Below are 18,262 nucleotides of genomic sequence, written 5' to 3'. Positions count from 1 at the left end.
CCACCATGGAAACATACCTTAGTGGAGTTTGGTCCCCTAACCTCATGTGCTTGCATTTGATAACTCACATTTCTATATGGCATCTTCAAGTTTCACCAGCAATATTTCACATAAAATATCATCTGAAGTCATTTCAGAGAGTTTATGCTTTTTTCCTATTTGACTATAAACTGTAGTTAAAAACAAAAACAGTCTGAAGCAACATTATATATGATGCCCTTTCCAAATCAGAGAGCAGAGGTCTATAGTTGATTAAGCTTTCAGCATCCCTAAATATGTACTGTTCCTGCAAAGATATCAATATATGTTCTTTCTGTGGAACAAGCAAGGGTCTGGCCTCATTGGTGTCAATAGTTCAGTTCATCCCCCCCACAGTCATTACCATGGTTAATTATAGGCCAGCACTCCCCAGTGTCAGATGATCACCTTGGCTCAGCCTTCTGGCTCCCATCTTCCCAAAGGCTGGGAGGTCTTCCTTTAGAAAGAGTTAAGCAGGAAGAAGAAAAGTGAGACTAATTTATGCAAATGTGTGCGACATCAATCAGATTGTGTCTGCCAGATAGCACAAATAGCTGGGCTGATTTAGTGCTTTCCCACTCCTCAGAAAGAGTAACAGACACCAGCTCTTTAGTTTGGTGGCCGTGTACCTGAGTCATCAAGTAGATTTCATCACAGTAGTTTGTTTCTTCACCTTTAAAAATAAACATGCATGATTCAATCTAATAAGTTGAACAAGTAAACCCACAATGGGAGCTTCAGGGCTTGGAATAAATTAACCAACCATACAGAAAGTTAGAATCAGGAAAATTTTAACTTAAGATAGACTAGAATTAAAAATAATTTTATAATGAAAAAAAGAAAGTAAGAGCTTTGTTAACATTGATACATATCACAGAAAGATGGGAGAATGGGTTTACCTGAAAGGAAGCAATCAATTTTTGTGAACTTTATAAGCTCAAAGGCAGTAGAATAATGGTGATTGAAACCAAATAAGAGTGGCTTTAAGAAATGAATGGGAATTGATTAAAGACAGTAAGAATGTTTATAGGAAACTTAGGTAGGAAAGATAAGAAATGCAGATGTAGCTGAAGGGGCATGGCAGGTCAAGAAAAGGATTTTTTAGTTGTTGAGCAGAGTAATGAATCACAGAAGCATGACTAACTCAGATCAGTGTGTAGAGAGTGAAGATTTCAGTGAGAAAGGGAGCAAAGGATAGTTCTAAAACAGGCAGTGGGGAAAGGGGATTCAGAACGTGTATATACAACAGGTTAAAACTTATACCCCAGGTGTTTAAATGTGTAACTTTAACTCCTTTTCTGTAATAGAACCTAGATTAAGATAAGCCCCATTTCAACTCAGAACCTGTGTCACTTTTGGATTAGAGTCAATTCAAGATTTAAACTCAGGCAGGTGAATATTAAAGACTGTCCTCTTTTCTCTTCTCACCTCTTCCCCTGGAGGGACCAGAGTTTCCCACAGGTCTGTCTGCTGTCCAGGCACCTTGTCTCCACTGCAGGGCAGGTGGATGCACCTGACCAGGGGCATCATCATGCCACATCAGATGCTACTGACGTCTGTGGTCCCACCACAGTTTCTGGTCTCATGTTCCATCTGCTCTGCATTCTCCCCAACTAGACCTTACTGCTCAATCACATTCTGGAAATCAGAGGACCCTCACTAGCCCTACATCATAACCTCAGGCCCACTCATCTACTCACCACAGTACCGGCATTGCCTATCCATTGTACGCAAGTGGATGGATAACTTACCTATGAGGCTTCTAGAGTCCCCCGCTAAATCCTGTAAACCAAGCAATAGTCCCCTTTGTCTTGAATCCCTTGAACTTTTCTGGGGGTTTATGATGCTTCCCCATGAGCCAGCTGGGAGACCCTCCTCTCAAGGAGCTTCTAGCTATTAAACTCCAGCTGCTTGCCTCCATCCTCCCCATTGGACCAGCTGCAGGAATATTCATAGTCATTCCCAGTGGGCAGATGCTGCTCGTTGCATTTGGAGGAAGAAGTATTCCAGTCTTAATTCTTTAATTAGTTAAAAATTATTGAAAGAGGCTAAGTCTGAAATCCACTCAAGAATCTAGAATAGAACCATCTAAATAGACTAAAAGTTGGAAATAGGCATAGGTTTTTTTTTTTTTTTTAAGCAGTCAATATGATCACTATGATCCCAATGGACTTTCCTCAGATTCCATTCATTAGCCCTGGAGGCCCTTGTCCTTCCTGTTATAGAAAGCCATGTCTCAGTTGGCATCTTACCCATGTCAACAAAACTATCAAGAATCAAGAGAGGTCTGAGATTTTACTCTACCTGCAAACTAACAAGTTCACTTATGATCATGGATGTTGACATAAGACATGAGACTCCTGGGCCAGAGAATGAACTGTGTTACAGCAACAGCAGTAGCTAGAGCATTAGCATTGTCTTGCACCGATTCTCTAAGTCTCAAAGCTCGCTGAGTGGCATGAGGAGAGTCGGCCGTCTCCTTCAGATGAAGTGGATTGGGTTACAAGAGAGGAGCAAGTGTTTATTACTATAGATGTAGGGAGGGGTTGAAAGAGGCTGCTCTTGAACAGAAATGTGGCATGGATGAATTTGAGTAAACTCCGGGAGTTGGTGATGGACAGGAAGGCCTGGTGTGCTGCAGTTCCTGGGGTCACAAAGAGTCAGACATGACTGAGTGACTGAACTGAATTGTCTCAGTCATGCCATGGCACTTAATGCATCTGACGTCCATATCTGAATCAAAGTCCTACAGGAGAAAAGTCTCCCTAAGGCAGTAGACAAAGCACTTGTTTCCAGAGACAGAGACCAGGGAAAGTTGAATCTCTGATCTGGCTAAACTAATTCTTAGAAACAGTTTGATTTAAAGAGAAAAAGTGGTCCCTCTGTCATCATCATTCTAAATCACCCTTAATGGTTTTTCCTCCAAAGTCCCTGGAATATTAGTTTCTCTACATTCCCATACCCACCCTCCTTCATTTTCACTTTGTCTGATTTTAATTGGCCTTATCTATTCTGAGGAAGTCAGTTACCTTGTGTAGATTGCTACTATATCAATGCAGTTGCTCCCCATTTATTGGCATACCGAATTCACAGTCACTCCTAGTTCAGGTTGGTTTTATGATTTGCTAAAGGCTGTGTCATATGACATATCCTCTCTATAAAAGAAGAATTAACCTTCCAACTATGAACTTTGGCACATGATGAGCCGTTCATAAATATTTATTGAATGAATGAATGAATAAGATAGATAAGAAACTAAGGGACCTATGCTGATAGTGGTTAATGATAATATGTCTTTATTTGTAAATAGGGCTTTTATAGACTAGAGTTTGAGATGAATTATCCTTCATACCATAAATGTGCTGATACTCTACTCTCAACGCTGTTTCCTCCCATGCTAGTGATGAATCTGTAGTCAGTGTCCTACCATTACTCTTTTAGCTGGGCTTCCTTGTGAAATGAATGGCATACATTAGTGGGTAAACAGATGCTTTGCCTCCAGGCTTCCTCCTTCCCAGGGTCTACCTCTCCTTAAACACCACACATCAATCCAGTGGAATTCGGGGTAGTTTGATTATGAAACAGTATACAATTAACAGTGTCATGGGGACGGAAATTGTGACCTCATTTGTATAGTACTTGTAACCAGTGAAGGGATGACAAATTTTTGCATTGATAGGAGTTGAAAAAACATACAGCCTTTACAAGAATGCTTCAGGAAAGGGCTTCAAAAGTAAAGTAAATACTCTACCTTCTTACTCACAACTAAATTTCTGAGATTTATACTCACTAGTAGTAAGGGAAATCTTGAAATATCATTGAAGTCACCTACATTTCCTACTTGTATGTATATCATACATCAGACAGAAGAGACAGGGTGGGAGAAAGAAAGGAAAGAAAATATAACTGAATTGAAAATGCCTGCAATGTCTACATCTTCTGCCTCAAAAGTCTGTGTCTTTTTTGGCTAAAATTACTTTCAGAAAGTATTAGTTTCCTGTGCTTAAAGGTTTCTTGGAATGTCATGGCTAAAAATGAATCAAACTCCTGGCTAATATCCTTCAAGACAAGACAATACAAGATGATATTACACTGCTTGCTTAGGCCCAGAGCTTCTCCCATCTAAAAATAAAGAAGTATATTTAACATGAAAGAAATGCTAAGCCTTTAAAGAAATCTTGGTTTTACTTGTTACATGAAACTCTTGGGTGCATAGAGTCAGCTATATTTGTCCCAGCTTTGTCATAGTTTTAGGCACTTGTAGACATACCAACGAGACATCTTGTTTAAATTAACAAGGCTCTGTGCTTTTCAGAGACCCTGGACTAGGAACAAGGCGCCTCAACCCGGCACAACCTCCCGACAAGCTGGCAACTCCAGATGAATGTCAAGTATTTGCAAAGCAAGGTTGGTTGAATGCCACTGCCTCTCTGTTTCATCACTTAAACCTTAAAATGAGGTATACTTTTTAAACTGTATTTTTATACTCTATGTGAAGAAAATGTGTTTTCTATATGCTTTATTTATTTTTTCTATATTTCTATATATCAATGGACCTCCATTCAGTTCATTTGTACATCATTTTGGAAAGCAAGTTGGTAAATGTATCAAAAGTCTCCAAGTGTTCACAGCTTTCCTCTGAGTAAATCCAGACCTTGGATTCTTTCCTAAACAAAGCATCCTAAACATCCAAAATGTTATTGCAGCATTATAATCCTAAAAAGACCTAAGTGTCTGACAAGAAGGTGTAGTTAAACACAGTATAATTGTATTTACAAAGCGTTTTTAGTAATATAGGCAAATGTTTGTTTTCTCTATTAACTGAAAAATTGGGAGCAAAATTATTTATATAATCACAGTATACATAGTGTGAGCACAATTCTGGCAGATAGTAAGCGTTTTATAAATATTTGTTAAATGAATCAAGGAAAGAATTACAACTATGCTAAAAAGAAGACTCTTGCATAGAAAAAAGATGCTGAAAATTTCTTATATATGGATATGGTTGTCTCCGGATAATAAAACTAGACATAATTTTTTTCTGTATTTTATGAATTATTATAATTAACACCTAACATTATCATAATAAGAAAAATAAAATTTATTTTGTAAAAGAATTATGTTCAGGAGCATATTCTAGAGACTAACATATAAGAGAAATTCAATTGAATATTTAAGCCTTCATTGTTTGATAACTTTTTAAAAATATGGCCTATAAGACTAAACTACATTTTTTGAGAAATGTCATGTGTGGCAATAAAATATTATTTATCATTATAATCATACCTACTCTTTATTGAGTAGTTAATTTATGTTGGGTTACAAAATAACATTCTATTTCATTGCTGTGTGAATCTCAGCCTGTTAATAGTGGGGTTATTGGATAGGAATGCCTAAGACACTTGCCTGGACCTTACGACTTATTTTAGCCCCCACAGATGTTTCCCCAACCTGCACCAATGTTGTGGTTTTTATCGTGGTTTGTGGGTTTTCTCGTGATTGCAGCACACATCTCAGCAATAAACATCAGGGAACTCTGAAGAACAAGACTTATTACTCACAGGTCCTAGAGGGTACATGGCTTGCCCAAGGGCCATGTACCCATGTGACACTGAGGTCAGAGTGGAAGGAAATGCAGACCAGGAGCTTTGTCTTTATTAGGGCCCAAGGGTTGGGTATCTAGCGTTTTGAGAGTTCACTGTTTATTGGTGAATTTAAAATTCAGAGCTGGAATGAGGGTGTGGGTAGGGAGAAGTGGAGTCACTCAAGCGATGCGTTTTCTAGGTTACTCAGGGCTTTCTGAAAGGAGACTTTCATGACTGGGGGCAGCCTAGTTTCTTATCTAGATGTTTTGATGGTATCTGTGTCATGCATCTTGCAATATGTTTATTTGAGATGAATGTCTTCAAAATGATTGCCTTGGCAACCAAAAGTATAAGGTCAGGCATTTACACTACAGTCACTTCATTTAAATTTTATTTTATTCATTCATTTAATATATATTTTGAGCACTAAAAAAATGCAAGGCAATGTTTTAAACATAGAAGTATAAAGATAGATAACAAAGAGTTTTTACCATGAAGGAAATTGGACATTGTAAAAATTAATCAACAGAAATCTCAATTCAAATAGAATGAGGAAACTAGAAGAGGGAGTAATCCCGAGCTCACGAAGGGAAAAAAAAGACTGTCTGCCTGGCAAGAGCTTAGCCACTGAGAGACTGCAGATCTCAGCCAATGAGTAACCACTATACTTAGAACTTTGAATTCCTCCAATGTTTACTGTAGCCCTCCTAACTTTCTTCCCCACCCCCCCCCTTTTTTTTTGGTGTTCAGCCACTAAGTCTTGTCCAACTGTTTTCCATCCCATGAACTGCAGCACACCAGGCTTCCATGTCCTTCACTATCTCCAGGAATTTGCTCAAATCCAGATCCATTGAATCAGTGATGCTATCTAACCATCTCATCCTCTGCCATCCTCTTCTCCTTTTGCTTTCAATCTTTCCCAGCATTAGGGTCTTTTCCAATGAGCTGACTCTTCACTTCAGGTGGCCAAAGTATTGGAGCTTCAGTTTCAGCATCAGTCTTTCCAATGAATATTCAGGACTGATTTCCTTTAGGATTGACTGGTTTGATTTCCTTGCTATCCAAGGGACTCTCAAGAGTCTTTTCCAGGTTCTTTCCTTATTTGGGGTCTTGCACATGGCTTGCCGTGGTTATAAACCCTGAATTGCATTTGTTTGTTGATACCAATTAAGTCCACTTTTGCTGGGGAAATAGCTGGCAGTCTCTTTGTTTTAGGTTAACAGCCTTAATTGGGCTTCCCTGATAGATCAGCTGGTAAAGAATCCGCCTGCAATGAGGGAGACCTGGGTTCAATTCCTGAGGTGGGAAGATACCCTGGAGAAGGGAACGGCTACCCACTCCAGTATTCTGGCCTGGAGAATTCCATGAATGTTATAGTCCATGGGGTTACAAAGAGTTGGACATGACTGAGCAACTTTCATTTTCAATAGTGTTATGGGTGCTGACAGACATTTGTGGGTGCACAAAAGAGGGATGAGAAATATGTAGTCACAGGAAGGGCTAAAGATTGAGCTAAAGCTATAGAATTCAAGTCCCCTGTTGCCTGATCCACTGGGTTGGAGTGAGGGAGGAAAGGCCAGCTGGGGACTCAGGTCAAGGTTACAAGACCTTGGCCTGGCTTCTTCTTCAGAAACCTCAGGTCAGGAAATAGGCTTCCTCCAGCTTCCTGAAGCCTCCCAAGGCAGACATTTGAGATGTTTCTCATTTATATATATTTTTGTATGTTCACATACCATTTTACCAACAGCACGCTTTTTTACAATCCTTTCTCTTCTATCAGTCCTCTAAGTTTCAATGCAGATTTTTTAATGCTTATAAAGCACATGGCTTTTTTGTTTGTTTAGGTTTGGTTTTTTGTTTTGTTTTTTTTGAGGAAAATGGCCAGAGAAACCTGTTTCCATAATGATAGAAAACTTTGACTTTAGATCTTGCTGCCAGACTCCTGTCAGATATTTAAACCAAATGGTTTCCTTAAATTAAGGGCTAAAAAAGAAAAAAATGGAAGGTAGTATTTCTTCAGATATAAGACATTAGAGTATAGTGGACAGTGGTAATTTTTTGAGATCTAAGTTCATATTGACTACTAAATATATCTAGACTGATCATAGATTCCAAACAAAAGTGAAAGGGAATGTTGATCAGTTGTGTCCTACTCTTTGCAACCGCATGGACTATAGTCTGCCAGACTCCTCTGTCCATGAAATTCTCCAGGCAAAAATACTGGGGTGAGTAGCCATTCCCTTCTCCAGGGGATCTTCATGACCTAGGGATCAGACCCAGGTCTCCTGTATTGTAGGCAGATTCTTTACCTTATGAGCCACCAGAGAAGCTGTTTATCGATGATGACAATAATGCTACCTAAGATTTTTTGAGAACCACGCACTCTTGAAAATTCTTTACACAGATTTACCTCCGTTAACCATTATGCCAATGTTCTGAGGCAGAAAAATCCTCTAATCTTCATTTTACCAATGGCTAATTGTGAAAACTTTGTGTTAACTATTTTCAGAAGCCATCTGATATCTCCAGAAAACAAAATCAGACATACTCTTAAGGGTGAAGCAGTTTCTAAAGAAGTGATTTAGTTGCAAGTTGGCCCAAATATTCTGTTTAAACATTATGGATTTTTCTCAAATTAACAGAATCCAGTAACTTTTAGTTAAGCACTTATACACCATGCCCTGGGCTAGGGGCAAATTAATTGTACCTTTATATATCTGTGAAACAATCTGCCCTCAAACATGCTGTAATAAAAATATCCTTACAGTGATCCATCTTAAATGGACATGGCCCTAAGGAAGTGACTTGAATGTAGATAATTAAGTGAAGGAGGAGGGGTAAGCATTCCAGAGGCGTCCTCACCTCCTGTTTGCACAGATTTTACCAGGGGCCATCCACTTACTAACCCTGGGCTGTTTTCAGGAACTGCCAAGTACACTAAGTTCAGGGCCCTCCCTCTTCCTATTAACTTTATTATAATGGTTTCCAGGGTTTAATAAACAAACACAGGGCTTAGCAAAGGAATCAGCTATCATATTACAATAGCCACAAAATTTTACCATCTAAATTAATGGTATTCAAGTCAAGTATTTCAATGAGATGGATTTTAATAGTCTTCGCAGAATTTTTTAAAAATAGAATCCGTTTGCCCAAATCCTGAATACCTCCTCCAGTTTTTTCTGCTGGTAAACAAAAAAATAGCACACCTCTTTAGGGTGCTTCAGCCTCCTCCACTGAAGTGCAAGGTCTTCAGTAGACAGATGGTAAATTGAAACCAAGGATTGTAGGGGTCAGGCTGCTATGGAATGAATAGCTGACCAGCTTTGCTTCCTCCTTGAGTCTCTTCACAAAATAATAAGTGACAGAGGGAGAATTAGAATTTGTTACTTCCACAGTAGTGTCCTTCTGTGATACAACAATAACTCGTGAGAGACAGATGATGGAAGGAGTGTGAAGGCTTCAGACCTGGGTGTGGGAAGAGCTTGGACACAGTTATCCAAAATACGGTCTGGGCTCAGTAGTTGTGGCACACGGGCTGCAGCATATGGGATCTTCCTGGACCAGGTATTGAACCTGTGTTTTCTGCATTGGCAGGTGTATTCTTTTTTTTTTTGGCAGGTGTATTCTTAACCACTGGACCACCAGGGAAGTCCCTAGCTACTTATTTTAAATAATATTTAACAAAAGCACATCCTAATATAATTAGAAAAGTCACATACTCATATACTCTTTGGGGCTTCCGAGGTGACACTAGTAGTAAAGAACCCACTTGCCAATGCAGGAGACTTAAGAGACACGGGTTCAATCCCTGGGTCAGGAAGATCCCCTGGAGGAGGGCATGGCAACCCACTCTAGTATTCTTGCCTGGAGAATCCCATGGACAGAGAGTCCTGGCAGGAAACAGTCCACTGGCTTGCACAGAGTCAGACACAACTGAATCGACTTAGCATACACACACACACACACACACACACACACACACACACACACACACACATATATATATATATACTCTTTGGACGTTCCTAATAATGGAATTTGAATTATGGTCCAACTACTAATATTGATAATATGTTAAAGAACTAAGTGTGATTTACTTGCTCCCTGGACAGCCAAGGTAATCTGACAAAGTAAAACCCTCCAAACTACAAGTCAAGATGTTTGACAGCCTTTTCCTGGTTCCTCTAAAATGAAATTTTGGCAGCAAATTTTGACAGGACCTCATTTCAAATATGCAAATAGAAGGACATGGATTATCACAAAAAGGACAATCCTGAGCTCAAGTATTTCCTATGTACGTCTAAAATAACTTCTAAAAAGTTGTTATTACCCCTAAAATGTGTGCACCTTAGGCTCTTAATTTCTTTTCTTTTTTTCTTTGTTGATGCTTTTTTTTATGGCATAATAAGATAATATTTACAGCATAATAAGATAATACAGAATAGTGATCCCCCCAAATATTCTTTTTTTTTCCCATTTATTTTTATTAGTTGGAGGCTAATCTTAATTTCTTTTTGGAGCTCCCTCCATAAGATAACAAATAGCAAGGGACCTAACCTAGAGCAGGAATTGGGAAACCCGTCTCCAGGAAGCAACATTCAAATTTCTCAACTTGAAGGACTAGAAGTGGGAGAGGAGGGAGGAGGGAGGAATATTTCTAGAAGGAAGAGCAGTGGACACAAAGGGTTGAGAGCAGAAAAATGTCTGTGAGGCTAGAAGTTTAGTGTAACTGGAGGTCAGTGCTTGAGAAAGAATTCAGAGGGTAGAATCAGAGACTGCTATGGAAGAATTTATCCCTTGGGAGAGGGGAAGCTATTGAGAGATTTTAGAAAGTGTTAAGCATATCTACTATTTCCCAGGCTTGGTTTAAGGATTTATGAAATGATGATTGTTAAGTACATTTGCAGCCTTTAAAAACGAGGATGAAGGAAATACAAAGGTGTTTCTATCTTTCCCCCCACATGGCAAATGCAAAACATCATCCATAAAGTCTTCAGGAAAGGAACTCACGGATCTCCTTTTAATCGTAAAGAGGTTCCCAGACATTTCTTCATGGCTCACCTGTGTAGTCCAAGTCATAGAGAATCTACAGGATTTAAATGGCAAATGTCAGCATATTTATAAATGGCTTTGGTAGAATCATGTTTTCAAACATGCTTTTGCTCATAATTCTCTGTTAAGTGACAAGACCATCTCCTTCCTGTAAATTAGTTCTTCCAGAACATCTCAGTTTAGCCAGGTAACAACCACTGAATGTTCACAAAACATCCTTTGTGATTGACTTCTGAAGTATACACCAAACAAGGAAAAGCATCCATGATCCATGGAGCCCCTGTAACCAGGCAAATCTGCGGCAGCTACTAAGCACTTGAGAGAAACGTGAGAAAATCTACTGTTGGGAAAGACAGAAGAAAATCCAATTCCAGGATCCACTGGTTCATGCTTCAACATGCCTAGGTAATCACCAGTTCTCCAGAAAGTACAGACAATGGGCACAAATGAATCTTCATCTACCTTTATCCTTTTCTAGCCTGAGGACAATGGATGATTATGACCACTTCTGTCTGGAACTTATAATCACTATGACTTTTCATCCATTCAACAAATTTTATTGAGCTTCTGCTCTGTTCTGGGTACTATGTGGGGCACCAGAAAAGAGCATTTAAATAAGACCTAGTCCCTGACTTTGGATTTCTCACAGTGAGATGAAAGAGGTAGGCAGGTTATATTTAAAGTCAGGGCTAACAGAGCATTGGGCCTTCTTTGAAACTATGGGATATATGTTGTCCCCAGAACCAGGGTCAGAATGAAAAATAAACAGGAATTCCCAGCTGCAAGGTCTTACCAAACAATCCTCTTTACACAGAACAACAGTTAATCTTTAATAGGAAAAACAGGAAGCATCCTATTCAAATTCCTGGATGAAGGATGCAGGCTGAATATTCATTAGGGTGGAGGGGGAGGGGCGCCCAAGGGAGAAAATAGCAGGAAGCCAGAAACATCCATGGCATGAGAATTTCTCCAGTGGTTGAGATGCGTTTCCTAGACAGCTTCCATGGAGGAGGGATGTCAGGGTTTTCCTATTGTGAGACTAAATACGACAGTGATAATTAGTTTAGAGAGTAAAATATTCTTTAGTTCCTAATAATTGTCAGCTCACAAATTCTGTATACATTTTAACATTAGGCAAATGAAAGTAAGAGCATCATTTGCTTTAGGACTGTCACCTAAAGTCAGATTAAAGGAATATAGAGACAATACAAAATTGTAATTATAATGTGGTGCCACCGTGGGAGCCAGCAAAAAAGAAAACACTTTCTTCTTGCTCTTTTTGTGGCGGTTATTAAGCTGCTGCTTTCCCACTCCTGATAAATACCATCCTTGGGCTTGGCTGAGTGGTTGGTGGACAGGTAAGCCAGAGGCAGACTGCCAGAGATGGGATCATATGTATACAGCAATTCTATAAACACAGCACAATAAAATAGCTGTGTGGAATGAATGTCTGCCTTTTTTCTCTCTACTCTTTGAAAAAGGAAGGAACAAGTGCATATTGGCCGCATAATTAACAGTCAGATGTCTTGCCTGATTGAGACATCATCGCTGAATGCAGCTCCTCAAAGGGACAGCTAGGAAATTTTAAAGGTGACCTAAAAACGGAATTTGAATATAAGAGCGGAAACATTCTTGCTAGCAATATTTAAGTAGAAGTTAAATGTACTTGGCTGTGCTGCACAAAGGAAATCAATGTTCTCTATTAGCTAAATTTGAGGTCATTTGCGTTTGCTTTCCCAGCCCCCGAGAAACCACAATTCTTTTGGAGTGAGTCACAGCCCTCTCACCTTCCTTCCCTCCTCCTTCCCCTGCTCACTCCACCTCCAGCCTACATCCTCCTGACAAACACCCAAAGCTTGGCAGGAGCCACTCTTTGTTCTCAAATGTCTTCCTGGGGGAATGGGACGGGGCAGCGGCAGTCTGACTCCCTCACAGCGCCCTCTGACACCACAGCCTCTTACGGGTATCAGAGGACACCCAGCTCTAGTATAAGGCGAGGGGGACTTAGACACAAATGACACTCCATTAAACACCTGACACTACTGTCACCTCCCCTTCCTCCCAGAAAGACACAGGCTAAGCGTTCAGGGGGTAAAAAAGAGTCACAGAAAGGTGACCTGCTGGAGAGAAGGGTAAGTATGGTAGGGTGTTATGTAAGGTGGAGAAGACTAGAAGAGATTATTGATCATTTGATTTGATGGATACAGGTGTCCAGACTTTTTTCTGTACTTCTTTCAAGGTGCCCCAGCTCCTTTCTTCCCTACTGTTCTATCTGCGTGCCCCATCCTACCAGGCACACCCTTTCCAAAGAAACCCTCAGGAGGAAAGATGAAGGTGATCACATACTCTTATACCCCTGAGCTCTCTTCCCAGAAAGTAAACATGCACACATTTGCAAAACATTTCAGTTTTTAATCTCCCCAAATCCTTCCCATAGTTCGTGTCTCCAAGTCAGAGATCAGTGTGCACTCAGTGGTCTGCGCCAGGATACTCCCAGGTGCAGGGCTGCCTTGGAATTCTGAACTGTCCTCCTTGCACACCTAGGACCCAACTGCTTGTGCTGCTTAGCGACTTCGCCCTTTATAAATCACTTCCACCTGCATCACTCCTTTCAGATCCTCTGGAACTTGGTGGTGTTGGTTGTCCTGTTTATAGACGAGACTCAGAAATGTTAAGGCATCATGCCTAATGTCAGTCCTCTAGTGAGAACGGAGCTCAAACTCCAGCTGCATGCTTTGACCCCAGAGCCTGCTTGGTCCTCCTTATCTTGCAGGCTTCTTTTAGCATCTTTTATGTTTAATCCCTCATGACTGGGCACTTAAAACATGACTCTGATCCAGATGCTTGCTAAAGAATTTGGGAACCTGGGAAGTTCCACCTTCAGGGTAAAAAATACTTAAAAAAAAAAAAAATTCAAGGCATTCTTTGGTATTTTATGGCATGAACATATATACTTTAGGTGTATACACCCTTTTATATTGGTGGGTTTTAGTGACCCAAATGGGTCCTTCTGTGTTCTAGCAAGACTTGGCTTGGTGTTACTCTTCGACACCCCTGACCTACTACTCATTTGTGGCCATTCCACCCCTGAGCGCAGGCCTCCCCAAGGCCAGCCTTAAGGTGGGTCAGGAGCCTTGCATGTGAGGTAAGCAGCTGGCAGACATTGGCATGTTGGCAGAGTTAACTTTTCTTGGCTTTGTTCTTTTAAAGAATTTTATAAGAAAGCAATTTCAAATGAATCCTTTCATCTCTCTTGAGACACAGTCTCCCTGTCTCTACATCAGGCCTGACTCTGGTTGGTCGTTCTCTACAAAACAGAGCTGTGAAGAGGCCAGGAGTCCTTCCAAGGTTAGCAGGCTTCTGAGCTCCTGGGGAAGGTAAGTGCATTAGCATCCTGTGTGCTTCAGACACACTTCAGTCGTGTCTGACTCTTTGCAACCCCATGGACTGTAGCCCACCAGGTTCCTCAGTCCATGGGATTCTCCAGGCAAGAATACTGGAGTGAGTTGCCATGCCCTCCTCCAGGGGATCTTCCCGAACCAGGGATCGAACCTGTGTCTTTTATGTTTCCTGCATTGGCAGGTGGGTTCTATACCACTAGCGCAGTCCTGGGGCTGCCTTAACAGAGGATCACAGATGGAGTGGCTTAAACAGCAGAAGTATATCCTCTCACAGTTCTGGAGGCTAGAAATTCAAGATCAGGGTGTCAGCAGGGCCTGCTCCCTCTCGCGGTGCTAGGTAAAGGGCTGTTCCTGGCCCCTCCCCTGGCTTCTAATAGTTTCTTGGCTTGTGGCAACACAACACCAGTTCATAGGGAGTTCTGTGTGTATGTATGTGCGTGTTAATCTCTTCACATGGTGTTTGTAAAAATACAGTCATATTGAATTAGGAGTCCACCTGAAACAGCTCAGGTGCACACTCTCCCCTCCTAGAATTCTCGCACATGCATGTGTGCACTCATTAACATGTGCATGTGTGCGTGTGCACATTCACACAGACACACACACACACACACACACACACACACACACACACTTGCACTCAAGTGAGCCAGAGAAGACCTTCGATATATGAGCTGCCGTCTGTTACAACCCTGAGATGTTGGAGCCCTCTATGTGTAAGGGTGAGACTGTTCTTCACAGAATTCCCACAGCTAGGGAATTTAATTTGATGATTCTACTCTCATGAACATACTTCTAGAAAATAATTCTATTTTATTCTATTCATATATTCATACATTCTGTGATATTCTACTATATGTGTGTGTGTGTTTACCAGAGCTTTTCTATCATAACAGGAAAAAGAAAAACCTAAGTGCTAACATTATGAAATGCTTTTTAAAAAACATATTTTATCCATATAAAGAATTATGAATCAACTAATTTAAAAACAATTTTTGGAGATTTTGTGATGTCTTTGGGAAATGCCCATAAAATGATTTAAAAGAAAACAGTAGGCCATTAAATATTTAATGATTATTAAAAGAAAAATGTATACTAAAATGATAAAATTCTCCAAAAGGTTAATGGTGTTTACCTTTGAGTTTTAGTATTGTTAATGTTTTAATTTCCCTTTTTAGACTCCTTTGTGTGTTTTCTAAGCTTTGTATACTGAATGTGTGTTATATTTACAAACAGAAAAAAACAGCAATAATGGAAGCATAAAAAAGAATTCTTGTCTGTTCTTTCCTGTATACCTTCCCAGCCCTCCCTTGTCCATCCCTGGGGAATTTCAGGCTTCTTTCTTTTGTGTTCATTTAAGAAGTAAACAATGTGGGATCCCAGGTCAGACTTGCTTTTATAAAATGAGAAGACCCTCTGGCTAAATTCCTCTTCTTTTTCCTCCCACCGCCCTTCTCGCTCCTAACTGCAAAACAGGGCATCTTGACAAACACTGCAAACAGCAACCTGGTCTTTGCACCCTGGCCGGCTTAAGTTCAGATTGCTTAGCCGGACTTAAACCCCACCAGAGAGAAGGGGAGAAGGGCGGGGCAGAGGGCAGTGGAGGGGAGCGGAATAGGTGGATCTGAGATTGAGGCTGATTCAGGCTTCCTGGATGGAATCTGTCAGATTCTGGCAGAGATGAATGAGAAACTCAGGCCCCTTCCCCACATGCTTGGAACCCTGGCCCTGAGCCCTGAGCTGTGCATTTTCTTTATCTTCTTTGTGGGCTGAAAAGATGAAATTGCTTCCACTGAAAGAAGTGGCACAGATTTGCTTATGTATTAGATTAACAGGATGCACCCATCAGACTGACCTCTGGACCACCCGACTCAGTAGACAAGCCCACCCTGGTGCTCACAGACAGGGCCAGGCACCCAGGTGTCCATCTGCAGTGCGTCTGGCTGGTGGGCTGCTGGGCTAGGGGCTGAGCCGGCTCCCCTTCGCGAGGGAGTTACAGCTGATTGTTCAGTGATGTGCAGGAGATCACACAACTGGAGAGAGGAAAGGCTGGTTATTAGACTCAAATTTCCATCTCCCCACCGCTGTGAGACTATGACGTGAGGCTCTGCCAAGAGCTCTAGCATCTTCACATCTCCAGCCAAGTGTACCATGCAAGATTCACTCAAATAAACCTCTCTTCATCTTTCTCTTTCCCTTACCCTCCTCCCCAGCCCCGCCTCCCTCCCTTCCCTGCCTCCCACAGACCATACCACGGAACAGAAAACTCGCTTTGTTTCATCTCTCACCTGTTCTAATATATCTTAGGCTGAAACGCCACGGGGCCCATCTCTGATGAATATTAAGATTAAACTTCTCCACCTCCCAGCTTCAGTCTCTCCCCCAGTGCTCAGGAGTCGCCACCCCTCCCCTGCCACAAGGCTCTCCCCAGTTCCTCTTTCTCACACCCCCACGATGGTTTTGTTCCTCTTTGGCCTACATCCTTTCCCAGACAGAGGCAATGTGTTAACGTGTCCCCACCTGAGACACAAAGAAAGGGGCCTTTGTTATACCTGCAGGATCCTAAATATTATCATCATTTAATTACTGCCATTCTCCCAGGCTGACTTCTTGGCAGCAGGCTCTCCTTTCGTTAAATAGGCTTTTAAGTTTTCCCAGGGAGGCAGCATCAGAGATACTTTGTGAATGGAGACTAATTTGGGGGTGTTACTGCCGGTAAAAAGAGGTGACTCCAAGGTAATCAATCCCTAAAAGACAAACTGGGAGAAAGGTTATGCATTTCCTCCAGGCACAGATCATCTTTTGGAAATGACTGCAACTCTCAGAATCAGCATCTTGGGCACAAACCAGTGGACTGCATTATTACCTGGCCCAGATTCAATTCTTTTTTTCTTTTTCTTTTCCTCCAAGGAGAAAAGGAGAACTAGGTCGCACTTGCTGTGCGTTGGTTGCCTGGAATTGTTCTCCTGGTTGTGCTCAGGGAAAAGGACAACTTGACTTCAGTCTTCTGGAATGCGCATCAGCTGGGAGTGTCTGCTTGACCCTAAAAGGTTATGTCAGAAACTTTCAAGTTGTGGAATGTTGCTTGCTCTGTAGAAACACCAGAGGATTTCACACCTGAAAGGACAACATTGCAGACAAAAATGTTCCAGATCCTGCCCTTTAGAAACGGGAACATTGATTTGCCGCATGTGTTAAGGTGACTGTAGGAACACAGAGAGTTATCATGCTGCCAGACACTTCTGATTTTATTTGGTCAAAGTTATAACCTTTGTGTTTCCTTATGGTATTCTCTTGGGAAAGCTCTGGTGATGGCTTCCTTTAGTGCTCCAGCTGGAGTGATCCTTCAATTGCACTCATTTGTAGCCACCTAGACGCAAAAAAAAAAAAAAGCAAAAATCAGATCTCATTGACTATTCCTGATATTGGAGAACTGGAGAGAGTTATTATTAGCATGCCCAGATTGTCTCAGGTTTCTCTGGTAACTCAGATGGTAAAGAATCCGCTTGCAATGCAAGTGACCTTCATTTGATTCCTGGGTTGGAAAGATCCCCTGGAGAAGGGATAGGCTACCAACTCCAGTATTCTTGGGCTTCCCTGGTAGCTCAACTGATAAAGAATCTGCCTGCAATGCAGGAGACCTGGATTTGACCCCTGGGTTGGGAAGATCCCCTGGAGAAGGCAAAGGCTGCCCACTTCAGCATTCTGGCCTGGAGAATTCAGGTCTGAAGGACAGAATATAGGCCTGGAGGACTATACAACACATGGGGTCACAAGGAGTTGCTCACGACTGAGCGACTTTCACTTTCAGATTGTCTCTGTCTGTCCTAATCTTTTTTTCTTAGTGTTATTACAGAGATATAATTGATATAACATTGTGCAGCCATAAACTGTACAACACGTGGACTTGATACATTTACAAATATTGTAGAGCATTAACCATCATATTATTAGCTAAACCTCTGCCACGTCACATAATTAACATTCTTTTTTTGTGGTGGGAATGATTAAGATCCAGTCTCTTAGCAACTTTGAAGGTTATAATACAGTACTGTCGATTTTAATCTCTGTGCTGTGTGTTAGATCTCTAACACTTATTTATTGACTGGCTGCAAGTTTGTTGCCTTAAATGGCATCTCTCTAAATCGCCCTCTTCCCAGCACCTGGTAACCTCCACTCTATTCTCTGTTTTTAAAAGTTCAGCTC

At 41.2% G+C, this 18,262-nt stretch overlaps 1 long non-coding RNA gene across 7 annotated transcripts in view; it reads left to right on the top strand.

The window, feature by feature from the left end:
* Nucleotides 1-18,262, top strand: part of LOC110152170 (uncharacterized) — a 212,334-nt gene that overhangs the window by 175,728 nt on the left and 18,344 nt on the right. For 6 of the 7 annotated variants that reach the window (XR_011485133.1, XR_011485137.1, XR_011485136.1 and 3 more), the window contains 3 exons: nucleotides 4,334-4,425; nucleotides 13,940-14,032; nucleotides 16,967-17,106. This is a non-coding gene — a long non-coding RNA (uncharacterized lncRNA). The remainder of the gene's footprint in view (nucleotides 1-4,333; nucleotides 4,426-13,939; nucleotides 14,033-16,966; nucleotides 17,107-18,262) is intronic. The other variant, XR_011485138.1, reaches the window with a different exon arrangement.

Source organism: Odocoileus virginianus, chromosome 32 (genome assembly GCF_023699985.2).
Source record: "Odocoileus virginianus isolate 20LAN1187 ecotype Illinois chromosome 32, Ovbor_1.2, whole genome shotgun sequence".
Taxonomy (NCBI): Eukaryota; Metazoa; Chordata; class Mammalia; order Artiodactyla; family Cervidae; genus Odocoileus; species Odocoileus virginianus.
The sequence above is the reverse complement of the archived record's forward strand: the minus strand, read 5'-3'. Positions and strand labels throughout refer to the sequence as shown.